Genomic DNA, 16,727 nt, shown 5'->3' with positions numbered 1-16,727 from the left:
CTCCCGAAGGACATGTGAATGTTGTTTTCTCTTAGTTCTGAGGGTCTACTACAATTTGGTTATAACCTGAATAGCCATCCAAAAAGCAGTAATATTCGTGACCTGCTAGTCTCTCTAGCATCTGGTCTATGAATGGTAAAGGAAAGTGATCCTTCCTGGTGGCTGTATTGAGCCTTCTGTAATCAATACACATACGCCACCCTGTAACTATTCTTATAGGAACCAGTTCAATCTTTTCATTATGAACCACTGTCATGCCTCCCTTCTTGGGGATAACTTGGACAGGGCTCACCCAGGGGCTATCAGAAATAGGATAAATAATCCCAGCCTCCAGTAACTTGGTGACCTATTTCTGCACCACCTCCTTCATGGCTGGATTTAGCCGCCTCTGTGGTTGAACCACTGGCTTAGAATCGTCCTCCAATAGGATCTTGTGCATGCATCTTGCTGGGCTGATGCCCTTAAGATCACTTATGGACCACCCAAGAGCTGCCTTGTGTGTCCTTAGCATTTAAAGTAGTGCTTTCTCTTCCTGTGGATTTAAAGCAGAGCTTATGATCACCGAAAAAGTGTCACCTTCTCCCAGAAATGCATATTTCAGGGATGTTGGTAGTGGTTTGAGCTCGGGTTTAGGAGGTTTCTCCTCTTCTTGAGAAATTTTTAGAGGCTCTTTTATTTCCTCTGATTCCTCCAAATCAGGCTGAACATCTTTAAAGATGTCTTCTAGCTCTGATTCGAGACTCTCGGCCATGTTGATCTCCTCTATCAGGGAGTCAATAATATCAACACGCATATAGTCTTTTGATGTGTCTGGATGCTTCATTGCCTCAACAGCATTCATCCTGAACTCATCCTTATTGACTCTTAAGGTCACTTCCCCTTTTTGGACATTAATGAGGGTTCGTCCAGTTGCTAGGAAGGGTCTTCCTAAAATGAGAGTTGCACTCTTATGCTCCTCCATCTCCAGCACTACAAAGTCAGTGGGAAAGGCAAATGGCCCAACCTTGACAATCATGTCCTCAATTATGCCTGATGGATATTTAATGGAGCCATCAACAAGTTGAAGACATATCCGGGTTGGTTTGACCTCTTCAGTCAAGCCAAGCTTTCTGATAGTGGATGTAGGGATTAGATTGATACTTGCCCCAAGATCACATAAAGCTGTCTTGGTACAAGTACCCTCTAGTGTGCATGGTATCATAAAGCTTCTGGGATCCTTAAGCTTTTCTGGTAAGCTTGTTAGAATGACTGCACTGCATTCTTCAGTGAAAAAAACTTTTTCTGTTTCTCTCCAATCCTTCTTATGACTTAAGATCTCTTTCATGAACTTAGCATAAGAGGGTATTTGCTCAAGTGCCTCTGCAAATGGAATCTTTATTTCAAGAGTCCTGAGATAGTCTGCAAAGCGGGCAAATTGTTTATCCTGTTCTGCTTGGCGGAGTTTTTGAGTATAAGGCATTTTGGCTTTATATTCTTCAACCTTAGTTGCTGCAGGTTTATTTCCTACAGAGGTAGGTTGAGAAGCCTTATTGAGGGAGTTATTATCAGCACTTGCAGGTGTCTGATCCCTCACTGGCGTTTGAACGCCAGAACTGGACATGGATTGGGCGTTTAACGCCAGATTCCTATCCTTTTCTGGCGTTTGAACGCTAGAACTGAACATAGATTGGGTGTTTAACGCCAGTTTTTTACCCTTTTCTGGCGTTTGAACGCCAGACTTATTCCTCTCTGGGATCTTACTATCCTCAGAGGGATTTTGGATAGTAAGTTGCTCATCCTCTGTCAGGTGTTCTTTTCTTGGCTTTCTGCTGCTTTGAGTTGAGGTATTTAATGTTTTTCCACTTCTTAATTGAACTGCTTGGCACTCCTCTGTTATATGTTTTGATAGCTACTGGTTTGTCTGATTCAATTGTGATTCCATATCCTTGTTAGCATTTTTGGTTTCTTGTAGCATCTCCTTAAATTCTGCTAACTGCCTTGTTATGGAAGATAGTTGCTGATTGAGTTCAGCAACTTGTTCCTGAGGACTAAAGTCAATTGATACTACCTTAGCTTCTTCTTTCATGGAGGACTCATTACTTATGTATAGATACTGATTTCTAGAAACTATATCAATAAGCTCTTGAGCCTCTTCAATAGTTTTTCTCATGTGTATAGATCCACCAGCTGAGTGATCTAGAGATACCTGAGCTTTTTCTGTAAGCCCGTAGTAGAAGATGTCTAACTGCACCCACTCTGAAAACATTTTAGAGGGACATTTCCTTAGCATCCTTCTGTACCTCTCCCAAGTGTTATAAAGGGATTCATCATCCTCTTGTTTAAAGCCTTGGATGTCTAGCCTTAGCTGTGTCATCTATTTTGGAGGGAAATATTGATTCAGGAATTTGTCTGATAACTGTTTCCATGTTCTTATGCTTGCTGTAGGTTGGTTATTTAACCACCTTTTAGCTTGATCTTTTACAGCAAATGGAAACAGTAATAATCTGTAGACATCCTGATCTACTTCCTTGTCACGTACTATGTCAGCAATTTGCAAGAACTGTGCCAGAAACTCAGTAGGTTATTCCTGAGGAAGACCGGAATACTAGCAATTTTACTGCACCATGACAATGAGCTGAGGATTTAGCTCAAAACTGCTTGCTTTGATGGGAGGTATACAGATGTTGCTCCCATATGCAGCAGTAATGGGGTTAGCATATGACTCCAGAGTCCTTCTGGACTGTTCATTTCCATTTATGTCTATGATGGATAAAATAGAATTGATATGAATTGCAAACAAAATATGTTTTTGTTTTAATTTTATTTAAGTAGAAACAAACTGAATTATTAAGAATAAATAAAAATAATAAGATAAAATAAAATAATTAGAAATTAAAATGTAAATTTCAAAAACTAAGAGAAAAATAAATTTGAAAACGAAAATAATTACTTAATTAAGAAGATTTGAAAAATTTTGGATATGATTTTTGAAAAAGATTTTGAATTTTAAAATTTCAAAACTAAGATAAGATAGAATAGGAAGTTTTAAAATAAAAATCTGAATTTTTAAAGGAAAATTTGAAAATTAATTGAAATAAAGAGAAAAGATATTTTTGAATTTAATGAAGAAAGAGAAAAACAGTAAAAATGACACCAAACTTAAATTTTTAGATCAAAACAAAGGAAACAAGCAGGAAAACTTTGAATATCACGATGAACACTAAGAACAACTTTGAAAAATTTTTAAGAAAACAGAAACACAAAGGACACCAAACTTAAAATATGAAACTAAACTCAAACAGAAAAACTCAATTATTAGTTTATAAAAATTTTTGAAAAATTTAAAAAGAGAAAATAAGGATTTTAAAAAAAGTTTTATCCAAATACAATAATAGAGGACTCTAAACCAAAAAGAAAAAATTTTCCTAATCTAAGCAACAAAATAAACCGTCAGTTGTCCAAACTCGAACAATCCCCGGCAACGGCGCCAAAAACTTGGTGCACGAATTGTAAATCACACTTTTCACAACTCGTACCACTAACCAGCAAGTGCACTGGGTCGTCCAAGTAATACCTTACGTGAGTAAGGGTTGATCCCACGGAGATTGTCGGCTTGAAGCAAGCTATGGTTATTTTGTAATTCTTAGTCAGGAAATTAATAATATAAATTGTTGGATTTATGAAGAATAATTAACATAAAATAAATAATACTTGTTATGCAGTAATGGGGAACAGATTGAGGTTTTGGAGATGCTCTGTCTTCTGAATTTCTGCTTTCCTACTGTCTTCTTCTTCACGCACTCAGGTCTCCTTCCATGTCAAGATGTATGTTGGTGGATCACCGTTGTCAATGGCTACCATCCATCCTCTTAGTGAAAATGGTTCAAATGCGCTGTCACCGCACGGCTAATCATATGTCGGTTCTCACTCATGTTGGAATAGAATCCGTTGATTCTTTTGCGTCTGTCACTACGCCCAACACTCGCGAGTTTGAAGCTCGTCACAGTCATCCCTTCCCAGATCCTACTCAGAATACCACAGACAAGGTTTAAACTTTCCAGATCTCAGGAATGGCCGCCAATAATTCTAGCCTATACCACGAAGACTCTGATCATGAACCAGGAGGCTAAGAGATACACACTCAAGCTAGTGCAGATAGAACAGAGGTAGTTGTCACGCACGCGTTCTTAGATGAGAATGATGATGAATGTCACGGATCATCACATTCATCAGGGTGAAGTGCGAGTGAATATCTTAGAATAGAAACAAGCGTGATTGAATGAAAAACAGTAGTAATTGCATTAATTCATCGAAACACAGCAGAGCTCCTCACCCCCAATCATGGGGTTTAGAGACTCATGCCGTCAGAAATACAATATTCAGATGTGAAAATATCATAAGGTTCAAAATAAATCTCTAAAAGTAGTTTTTATACTAAGCTAGTGACCTAGGTTTACAGAAATTGAGTAGACTAAGATAGATAGTGCAGAAATTCACTTTCGGGGCCCACTTGGTGTGTGCTTGGGCTGAGCATTGAAGCTTCCATGTGTAGAGACTTTTTTTGGAGTTAAACGCCAGGTTGTAGCCTATTTCTAGCGTTTAACTCTGGTTTGCAACCTGTTTCTGGTGTTTAACGCCAGAATAGGGTAAAGACTTGGCGTTAAACGCCAATTTGCGTCATCAAAGCTTGGGCAACATATGGACTATTATATATTGATGGAAAGCCCTGGATGTCTACTTTCCAACGCAATTAAAAGCATGCCAATTGGGCTTCTGTAACTCCAGAAAATTCATTTCGAGTGCAGGGAGGTCAGAATCCAACAGCATCTACAGTCCTTTTTCAGCCTCTGAATCAGATTTTTGCTCAGGTCCCTCAATTTCAGCCAGAAAATACTTGAAATCATAGAAAAATACTCAAACTCATAGTAAAGTTCAGAAATGAGAATTTTGCAAAAAAACTAATCAAAACATAGTAAAAACTAACTAAATCATACTAAAATCTACCTAAAAACAATTCCAAAAAGTGTATAAATTATCCGCTCATCATCTACCAACCAACAAAAATTTAATGCATGAATACACATATCCAGAGGTCTTTTCAAGGGTTGTAATGGGGTTAGGGTCAAGGTAGGAATGTATTTGGTTAAGTGGACTAAAATCTGAATCCTCGATTTGTAAGAACCGACATAATCCTTTTAATAAAATAATAATTTTAAGTGCCCGGAGTAGATTCAAAATTTAGAAGTTTTAATTTGAAAATTTAAAGGTGAAATTTGATTTCAATGAATTTTTCTGAGTTGGAAAATGTATCTTTTTCGAAAAGTTTTTGTAAAAATGCGTACTGGTGCTTAAGCTGGTAGTACCGGCTCTAGTCTGTCCAATACGGCGTATTTTGGAAAATAAGACTTTGAAAATTGATTTATTAATTTGAAAAGACAAAAATAATTTATAATTGAAAACTAGGCACTAATCTTAAAGGTTTAGGCACAAAGTGGGCCAAACAGACTTAAAACGCTAATAGGTTGGACCGGGCCCAAGGCCCAACATATATATGCGCATTTAATGAGCAATTCAGCTCATTGCACCCCGAAATGAGAGAAAGGGGTGCTGCTGGGTGACAGAAGGGAGGAAGAAGGTTACTATTCACCTCCTCCTTCAAAGATCCATAACTTTTGATCCAGAGCTCCGATTGATGAGCTGTACGGCCACGCGAAGCTCTGTCGAGCTCTTCGATTCTAGCTAGGCATTGTTGGTAAGATCTCTCAACTCGTGCTCCAGTTTTTAGCCCTAGAATTTTGGTGTTTTTGGGTTTAGTTTTGAGTAGATTTTGTGATTTTTCTTGTTTAGGTGATCTCTAGTAGCGGGTAATTGTCGGGCTTTGCCTCAATCACCATTGGATAGGGAAAGGAACCTCTATATCCTTGTGGTTTGGTGTAGTGTGAGCTTTAGTTGTTAATGCATGGTTATGTTGTATGTATGAAGCTTGTTTTTGGATTTGGTGGTGGCTTTTGGTTTGGCTTTGGTGGTTTGGAGCTTGGTGGAAGCTTGTTGGAATCAAGTTTGGTGTTTGAGCATATTAGGAATCGGCCAAGGTATGGTTTCGGTTTCCTTTATATAATATGTAAAGTTCCTGGAAACTTAAGCTAGTAGACCTTAGGATAGGATTGAATTGATGTTAGTTGTTGGTTGTTATTGATTATTGTGGTTGATGATGATTGTTGAAAATTATTCGTGTTGATGAGTATTGATGGTGATTGGTTATATTGATGATTCATGAGGATTATGAGAATTTATGGTAATAAGTAAATGTATATAGTTGTGATGATTTAGAATTATGAATATGTGACTTATTAATTGTGTATGGATTGTTGGTTACAATGGAGATTTGTGATGTAGGAATTGTGGGAGAAATATAGGATTTGAAACTAAATGATTTAAGTATGGTGTAGTGGTTGGGTGAATTTGGTATGGAAATGATGAAAATGTGAATTTTAGGTTGTGGAATGAATTGGAGGATATGTGAATATGAACTAGGTACATTAGGATTTTTTTGAATATAGAATAAGTAATTTTGGATTGAGAGTTGGTTAAAATTGAGGTTTAGATATTTTCTGTAAAAATGGATTTTTGGTGAACTTTGACAAATCATATCTTGAGCTACAGTTTTTGAAATTGAATGATTTTTGTATCAAATTAAAGATGATCGATAAACCCCTATTTTACGGTTTATCTTGTGCTCAATTGAGTGGATTTTATCAATCTTTCATACACTTGTTCATACTAATTGCATGGTTTTACATTTTCCTTCCTAATTTTGTGCTATGATTGAAAACATGTTTGTTTGGCCTTAAATTTGCTAATATTAATCCTCTCTTATTACCATTCGATACCTTGATATGTGCGTTAAGTGATTTCATGGATTACAGGGCAGGAATGGCTTAGAGGATGGAAAGGAAGCATGCAAAAGTGGAAGGAATACAAGAAACTGAAGGAACTGCTAAAGTTGTCCAGCCTGACCTTCTGGTACTAAAACGGTCATAACTTGAGCTACAGAGGTCCAAATGATGTGGTTCCAATTGCGTTGGAAAGATAACATGCAGAGCTTTGCAATGATATATAATTTGCCATAGCTGCCCCGAATCCAGGTGACGCACACGCGTAGATCACGCGGACGCGTGACCTGGCAAAAACTCAATCCGTGCGAACGCGTGGACGACGCTAACGCGTGGCTCTGCAGCGACCTGTACGTATCAGAAATCACTGGGGCGATTTCTGGGCTGTTTTTAACCCAATTTTTGGCCCAGAAAACATATATTAGAGGCTATAAAGTGGGGGAATCAATCCATTCATTCATACAATAAAAACACAACATTCATATTCACAATTTTTAGGTTTTAGATGTAGTTTCTAGAGAGATTGGCTCTCTCCTCTCTCTTAGGATTTAGGATTTAGGATTTCTCTTAAAGGTTAGGTTTACTTCTTCTACATTCCAGGTTCTATGTTCTTTTAAATTTAGTTTCTCTTATCTTCTTTTATTTATTCTATTACTTTAGTTGCTCTATTTCTCTTGGTAATTACCTATTTAGCCAATTTGGCTTATGAACTTTTCATGTTAGATTTGAATTTATGTTTAAATGCAATTTGAGGTATTTCAGATTTATGATTGCTTTCTTTTATTTATAATATAAATAATTTAGATTTTTCCCCCTTTGCTTTGGTTGAGTAATTAGAGACACTTGAGTTATCAAACTCAGCTGTTGATTGAAAGTTGGAATTTGCTAATTGATTTGGATCCCTCTAAAGCTAGTCTTTCCACAAGAGTTGACTAGAACTTGAGGAATCAAATTAATTATTCCACTTGACTTTCCTTTATTTAGTAAGGGTTAACTAAGTGGGAGCAATAAACAATTCTCATCACACTTGATAAGGATAACTAGGATGGGCTTTCCAGTTCTTATACCTGATGACAAGTCATCCTAGCCCATTTTAGCTAGTCTTTTTCTTTTGTTTTCATTAGAATTATGCACTTTCTTAAGCTACAAGCAAGCTAATTGAGTAGATTTTCATGTTTCCCTTGATTGAACCAACCATATGTGAATTCATGCCATTTCATGAGGTTTTGAACTATATTTGTTGCATATTGTGGAAGATTGAATACCTCATGATTTTGAGCAAAACTTTGATTAGTTTGGTTGATCAATGATAGGTGAAGAAGGCTTGGAGAAAGGTTGAAGCAAAGAGGAATGGCTAGGAGTGAAGAGAGGACAATGGAATAAGTGAAAATTGAACCGGGTTGCATGAAGTTAGCCCCAACGTTAGCCCCCTAACTTGGAGGCTAACGTTGGGCATATGAATCACTCTTTGGAAGTAGCCAACGTTAGCTCCAACGTTAGCCCCCTAACTTGGAGGCTAACGTTGGAACTTGAGAGTTTCTCCCTGGGCTACCAACGTTTGCGCCAACGTTAGCCCCCTAACTTGGAGGCTAACGTTGGCACTTAAATCACAATGGGGGAGTAGGCAACGTTTGCGCCAACGTTAGCCCCCTAACGTGGAGGCTAACGTTGGCACCAATCACACCAAGCAAGGCCAACGTTAGGGTCAAAGTTAGACCCCTAACGTTGGCGCCAACGTCTAAACCAGAAGAATGTGGTTTGCTGATATGAAAAGTTAGGGTCAAAGTTAGACCCCTAACTTTGACCCTAACGTTGAAGACCAACGTTGGCTAACTCCATTTCCGGTTCAATTGGTTCACTTCGGTTCTTCTTCAATCTTCAAGAGCAATCAACCAAGGCCTCTTTCAACCCAATTCCACCAAGAACAAAGGCCCAACTCAAGGCTTGAAGATCATTTTGGAAAGTGTATAAATAGGATAGAATTCAATTTGTTTAGAGAGCTTTTTGGGGAGAGTTTTCTTTTAGAGCTTTCCTTTTAGAGTTTTCATAATAGTTTTCGGAGAGCTTTTGAACTTGAGTGAACTTTAATTTCTTGCTTTCATTACTTTCAATTTCATTTTACTTTTGTCTTGGATCTTGGATTGGAGAATTGAAGAAATTCTGTTTCAATCTCAATCTTGGATCTCTCTGTTTATTTACTGCTTAATTGAATTTCCGTTTCTGTTACTTACTTCATCTATTCTCTTTGCAATTTACAATTTCCTTGCTATTGTTCTTGTTGGATCTAGGAAGGCATTGAGATCTAGACTTGGTTTTCTAGTCTCTGGGTCCTGAGATCTGAATTTCTCATTTCAATTCCCTGCTTATTGCTTTTTCTGTTCATTTACTTTACTGTTTCAAGATCCGGTTTAATCCCAATTCCCTTTTCCTCTTCTGTTTGATGCAATTTAGTTTTTCCTTGTTTAAATTCTGCAAATCCATTCCCCAATTCCCTTTACATTTCAAGCAATTTATATTCCTTGCACTTTAAGATTCCGCAATTTACATTTCTTGCACTTTAAGTTTCTGCCATTTAATTTCTTGTTCTTTAAGATTCAGCAATTTAATTCCCTGCTTTCTTTAATTTCATGCAATTTACATTCTGCAAGTCACAAATCACTCAACCAACACTTGATTCGCTTGACTAAATCAACCACTAAACTAAAATTGCTCAATCCTTCAATCCTTGTGGGATCGACCTCACTCCCGTGAGTTTTTATTACTTGATACGACCCGGTACACTTGCCGGTTAGTTTTGGGTGTTTTGGTAGAGATTCGTTTCTCATCAAAATATCTCATCAAGTTTTTGGCGCCGTTGCCGGGGAATGATTAGATTGACAATGATTAAGTGAGGTGGTAATCTAGATCAAGCACTTTTTCTTTATTTTTCTTTAACTTTTGATTAACCCACTAACTGTTTGAATTTTTGCTTAAGCTAACTAAAACTTCATTCTAGCAGTAGATTGAAGTATCACTGGTTTGTGTGCTCTTATGTTCTGCTTGTATGTCAGGTACACAAAGAGCCATACCCAATTTTCATGAACAAGACGAAAGAACTCTCAGGAGGTTAAGAAGAGCCGAAAGAGGGAAAAGTATTGTTGGAGAAGAAGAATCTGAGGAAGAATACCACGAGATGGAAGGAGATACATCTAATCCAGGAGAAGGAGTTAATAATCCACCACAACAGAGGAGAGTATTGGCTTCCTATACTTTTGCAAATGCTAGACATTGTGGAAGCAGCATTCTCACCCCTAATGTCAATGCAAATAACTTTGAACTGAAGCCACAACTCATCACATTGGTCCAGAATAACTGCTCATTTGGAGGAGGACCATTGGAGGATCCAAATCAACATCTATCTACCTTCTTGAGGATCTGTGACACTGTCAAATCCAATGGTGTGAATCCTGAGACTTACAAGCTTCTGCTGTTCCCGTTCTCATTAAGGGATAAGGCTGCACAATGGCTTGAAACTTTTCCCCAAGCAAGTATCACTAGTTGGGATGACTTGGTGGCTAAATTTCTAGCCAAATTCTATCCACCCCAGAGAGTCATCAGGCTGAAAACTGAGGTGCAGACATTCACACAATTAGATGCTGAATCCTTGTATGAAGCATGGGAGAGGTACAAAGCCTTAATCAGAAAGTGCCCTCCAGAGATGTTCAATGAATGGGATGTGCTGCAAAATTTCTATGAAGGCCTGACATTGAAATCTCAGGAGGCATTAGATCATTCTGCTGGAGGTTCACTACAACTAATGAAAACTGCTGAGGAAGCTCAGAATCTTGTGGACATGGTGGCCAACAATCAATATTTCTTTGCTCATCAAAGAAGCCGCCAACCATCACAAAGAAGAGGAGTAATGGAACTAGACGGAGTGGATTCAATCCTAGCTCAAAACAAGATGATGCAGCAGCAATTTCAACAACAATTTGAGCAAATGGCTAAGAGGATTGACAGTCTCCAAGTTGCAGCAGTCAACACTAGCCAGCCATCAACCACATGGGGTCAGAGTGAAGAGACTCAAGAGGAGCAACAACAAGAACAAGTCCAGTACATGCACAACCAAAATTCTGGGCCAAATGAAGTATATGGTGACACTTACAACCCTTCTTGGAAGAACCACCCAAACCTTAGGTGGGGAGACAATCACAACCAAAATCAACAACCATGGCAGAGAAACTCAAACCAAAACACTTTGAGAAACAACCAAAACCACAACCAGCAGCAAACCAACCAAAACCCCTACAGAAAACCTCAAAACAACTACTCCAACCCCAACCATTACCAATCTAATAACCAACCCACCAACCAAAATGTCTACCATCCACCATCCACATTTCACAACCCACCACAAGCATCACCTGAATCTCACAGACTCACCAACTTGGAAACCTTGATAGACAAAATGTGGAAACACCAAGAAATGACAACCAAGAACCATGAAGCCTCCATGAAGAGCCTAGAGAGGCAAATTGGGCAAATCTCCAAACAGATTTCTGTTGAGAAATCTTCAAGCTCACTGCCAAGTGACACAATCCCAAATCCTAAGGAAGAATGCAAGGCAATACAATTGAGGAGTGGAAAAGTCTTGGTGAAAAATGAAGAAGCAACCAAGAAGCCAAAGGAAAGTGACAAGAAACAAGCTGAAGAAGAGAAAGTCAATGACAAGAAGGAGGCAGCAAGCAAGCCAACTCAGGATCAAGCTCAAGAAAAAGAAGATCAGCCACAAAAATCAAGAAAGGGAAAGGAAGTAATTGAAGAGCCAACTGAGGACCAAAGGCAGGGAAATAACTTCACTCCTCCCTTGCCATATCCTCAAAGGTTTAACAAGGAAACTAAGGACCAACACTTCCCAAAATTTCTTGAAATCTTCAAGAAGTTAGAAATCAATATTCCCTTAACTGAAGCACTTGAGCAAATGCCCCTGTACGCAAAGTTCTTGAAGGAACTTATCAACAAGAAGAGGAGTTGGCAAGTTAATGAAACTGTACTGCTCACTGAGGAATGCAGAGCACTAATCCAGAAGGGACTTCCTCCCAAACTTGAGGACCCTGGGAGTTTCTTTCTACCCTGCGCCATTGGCAGTATGACTATCAAGAAGGCGATGTGTGACTTGGGAGCTAGTATCAATCTGATGCCTGCTTCTCTAGTGAAAAAGTTAGGCATAAAAGAGGTAAAACCGGTACAGATGTCTCTAGAATTGGTGGACAAATCAGTGATATGCCCCAGTGGTATAATTGAGAACCTTCTAGTCAAAGTAGACAGATTCATCTTCCCAGCAGATTTTGTGATCCTGGATTCGAATCAGGATGAGGGCGATTCCATTATACTGGGAAGACCGTTTTTAGCCACTGCTAGGGCCATCATAGACATAGAGCAAGGAGAATTAACCCTCAGGATGCATAATGAAAGTATCACTCTGAGTGTACTACCAGAAACACCGAACAGTAATGAAAAGAAGGATGGTACAGAAACAGACAAGGAGAATCTGCAGTGGAGGGAGGAAATCAACAAGACAAACAACAACTGCCCTCCCAAGCAAGAGATAGACGATACAGCAGGCCAAAAAGAGAAAGAGACTGTGCAAAGTAATGAAGAAGCTCAAGGGAACATTGTAGTATTGGCAACTAAGAAAAGGAATTTCAAAAGGGAGCCTGTTTTCAAAGAAGAAGAATTAACAAAAGGAAGGAAGAAAAACAAAAACAGAATCAAAAAGGGGTGGAAGAACAAAAAAATCCCAACAGAAGGGCTCTTCAAAGGTGACAAAGTGCAGTTAGTCTATCAACAACTGGGAACAGACCAACAGACTAACGATTACTACACTGTGAGCAAAATATTATCACTAGAACATGCTGAGATAGAGCACCAAGGAACAAAGAAGAAGCTCACGATCAGAGGGGACAAGTTGAGGCACTACAGTCATCAACCACCATAAAAGAAAGCTTCAATGTCAAGCTAGTGACAATAAAAGAGCGCTTGTTGGGAGGCAACCCAACCGGAGGTACTTTTCTTTCATAGTTAGTTCAATAAAAAGGTTAAATGAGTAGTATGTATTGCAAGGAGCTAAGTTTGGTGTTTCACACCAAAACATATTAAGGGAGAATGAAGGATTCTAAGTTTGGTGTTCCACCAAAATCTTACTTAAAAGCACATTCTCACTTTCTATATAAAGAGCTACCAGCTCCAAGCAATCTGACAAATCATTTAAGCATTGTCTGTTTCTAGTTTTCAATTTTATTACCTTTAGCGAAGATTTAAGCTTTCACATATGGTTATGGATAAGAAACATGGCAAGAGACTGAGTTTGGTGTTCACACACCAAAGTAAGTTCAAACGCCTACAAGAAAGTCTTGCACACTAACAAATCACATAAGGGCTTGAGAAACAAGCAACTTCCATTAACACTGCAGAAAATCAATCACTCTTATGGGAGGACTACTCACCATTAGCTGAGATGAAAGAAGAAGGAGCCACCAAGAGGTTGTATTGTCATTTAACTCCATCAGTATTGAATTGCTCAAATTTGGAAGTATGAATATGCCCATTTTAACAGAAACTGTTAGTGTAGTATGCATCAATTATGTTTTTGTAGGCTGGTTTTTTATGTGTTGGCTTGTGTGTTCATTTTCACTTAACAAGAAGTATGTGTTGTCCCCTGCATCTTTAAATTTAATAAAAGAACAGTTTGAATGTGAAGTGAAATGGTCTCTGTTAGTTAGAAGTGGAATAAAAGTAAGTGGTGGTGTGTGTGATTGCATTATAACTCACTTTAGTGAATAAAGAGCTAAGATATCTCCTTCTAAGTAGAGAGTGGCCTATTGTCTATGAATCTCAATTGAATAGAATTCCTTGGTTAGAAAGAAAAACAAAAAAAAGAAAGAAAGAACAAAGAAAGCTAAAAGGTGGCAAAACAAAAGAAAAACAAAAAGAAATAAAGCTGGACACCAATAGCTTGAACTCTGAAATATATGCCTGTGATGTTTTTGTACTAGGATCTGCTTGGATTAGTAAGCTCTTAGGAGTGCCTCAACACTTGGTGACTTGGGTTAACTAACCCGGGATCATCAGCTGAAAATCCACTATCAAGAGCAACCTAACTACAAAGCATTTAGTAGCCCAAAGAGGTGCTGGGCATCAATGTTTTAAGAAGGAATGTGAGCCAAGTGTCTATGGTGAATAATGTGTCAAGTATAAAAAGAAAATGAACTTGCTACACATGACACTCAAATAAAGCTTTTGAATAAAGTAATAGCCAAGGATAAAGGAATAATGAGAGGTCATAGCAGTATGTCACTTGAAACTTGAAGGAAACTTTCTAGGCCTAGGAGTCAATAAGAAGTGAGCATTTGCATATCCACATAAAACCCCATGAACTATCAATAACACTTGCTAGCATGAACTTCCTCTTCCATTTCATTCTTTCTTCTTAATAAATTCATTTCTTGCTTGGGGACAAGCAAGCTTTAAGTTTGGTGTTGTGATGACAAGTCATCCTAGCCCATTTTAGCTAGTCTTTTTCTTTTGTTTTCATTAGAATTATGCACTTTCTTAAGCTACAAGCAAGCTAATTGAGTAGATTTTCATGTTTCCCTTGATTGAACCAACCATATGTGAATTCATGCCATTTCATGAGGTTTTGAACTATATTTGTTGCATATTGTGGAAGATTGAATACCTCATGATTTTGAGCAAAACTTTGATTAGTTTGGTTGATCAATGATAGGTGAAGAAGGCTTGGAGAAAGGTTGAAGCAAAGAGGAATGGCTAGGAGTGAAGAGAGGACAATGGAATAAGTGAAAATTGAACCGGGTTGCATGAAGTTAGCCCCAACGTTAGCCCCCTAACTTGGAGGCTAACGTTGGGCATATGAATCACTCTTTGGAAGTAGCCAACGTTAGCTCCAACGTTAGCCCCCTAACTTGGAGGCTAACGTTGGAACTTGAGAGTTTCTCCCTGGGCTACCAACGTTTGCGCCAACGTTAGCCCCCTAACTTGGAGGCTAACGTTGGCACTTAAATCACAATGGGGGAGTAGGCAACGTTTGCGCCAACGTTAGCCCCCTAACGTGGAGGCTAACGTTGGCACCAATCACACCAAGCAAGGCCAACGTTAGGGTCAAAGTTAGACCCCTAACGTTGGCGCCAACGTCTAAACCAGAAGAATGTGGTTTGCTGATATGAAAAGTTAGGGTCAAAGTTAGACCCCTAACTTTGACCCTAACGTTGAAGACCAACGTTGGCTAACTCCATTTCCGGTTCAATTGGTTCACTTCGGTTCTTCTTCAATCTTCAAGAGCAATCAACCAAGGCCTCTTTCAACCCAATTCCACCAAGAACAAAGGCCCAACTCAAGGCTTGAAGATCATTTTGGAAAGTGTATAAATAGGATAGAATTCAATTTGTTTAGAGAGCTTTTTGGGGAGAGTTTTCTTTTAGAGCTTTCCTTTTAGAGTTTTCATAATAGTTTTCGGAGAGCTTTTGAACTTGAGTGAACTTTAATTTCTTGCTTTCATTACTTTCAATTTCATTTTACTTTTGTCTTGGATCTTGGATTGGAGAATTGAAGAAATTCTGTTTCAATCTCAATCTTGGATCTCTCTGTTTATTTACTGCTTAATTGAATTTCCGTTTCTGTTACTTACTTCATCTATTCTCTTTGCAATTTACAATTTCCTTGCTATTGTTCTTGTTGGATCTAGGAAGGCATTGAGATCTAGACTTGGTTTTCTAGTCTCTGGGTCCTGAGATCTGAATTTCTCATTTCAATTCCCTGCTTATTGCTTTTTCTGTTCATTTACTTTACTGTTTCAAGATCCGGTTTAATCCCAATTCCCTTTTCCTCTTCTGTTTGATGCAATTTAGTTTTTCCTTGTTTAAATTCTGCAAATCCATTCCCCAATTCCCTTTACATTTCAAGCAATTTATATTCCTTGCACTTTAAGATTCCGCAATTTACATTTCTTGCACTTTAAGTTTCTGCCATTTAATTTCTTGTTCTTTAAGATTCAGCAATTTAATTCCCTGCTTTCTTTAATTTCATGCAATTTACATTCTGCAAGTCACAAATCACTCAACCAACACTTGATTCGCTTGACTAAATCAACCACTAAACTAAAATTGCTCAATCCTTCAATCCTTGTGGGATCGACCTCACTCCCGTGAGTTTTTATTACTTGATACGACCCGTACACTTGCCGGTTAGATTTGTGTGTTTTGGGAGAAATTTATTTTTCACCAAAATACTCATCAATACCTTGCACTGGTGTTCATGATAATTAATTTACTTTATTGCCAGTTTATTTTCCTATTTCCTATTTTAAAAACCAAAAAATATACCTTTTTCCATAACCAATAATAAATCATACTTCCCTGCAATTCCTTGAGAAGACGACCAAGGTTTAAATACTTCGGTTATAAATTTTATTGGGTTTTGTTACTTGTGACAACCAAACTTTTGTACGAAATGATTCTCTGTTGGTTTAGAAACTTATACTTACAACGCGATTATTTTTATAAAATTCTTTACTAGTAAAAATCTAAGGAGTTGAGGAATAAAGTTGATTAGTCCACTTGACTTTCCTTTATTTAGTAAGGATTAACTAAGTGGGAGCAATAACAATTCTCATCACACCTGATAAGGATAACTAGGATGGGATTTCCAGTTCTCATACCTTGCCAAGAGTTTTTCTAGTTATTAATTTACTTTACTGTTAATTTATTTCCTTGTTCCCTATTTAAAAAAAAAACCAAAAAGATACTTTTCCATAACCAATAATAAATCATACTTCCCTGCAATTCCTTGAGAGACGACATG

This window comes from Arachis hypogaea, chromosome 19 (genome assembly GCF_003086295.3).
Source record: "Arachis hypogaea cultivar Tifrunner chromosome 19, arahy.Tifrunner.gnm2.J5K5, whole genome shotgun sequence".
NCBI lineage: Eukaryota > Viridiplantae > Streptophyta > Magnoliopsida > Fabales > Fabaceae > Arachis > Arachis hypogaea.
The sequence above is the reverse complement of the archived record's forward strand: the minus strand, read 5'-3'. Positions refer to the sequence as shown.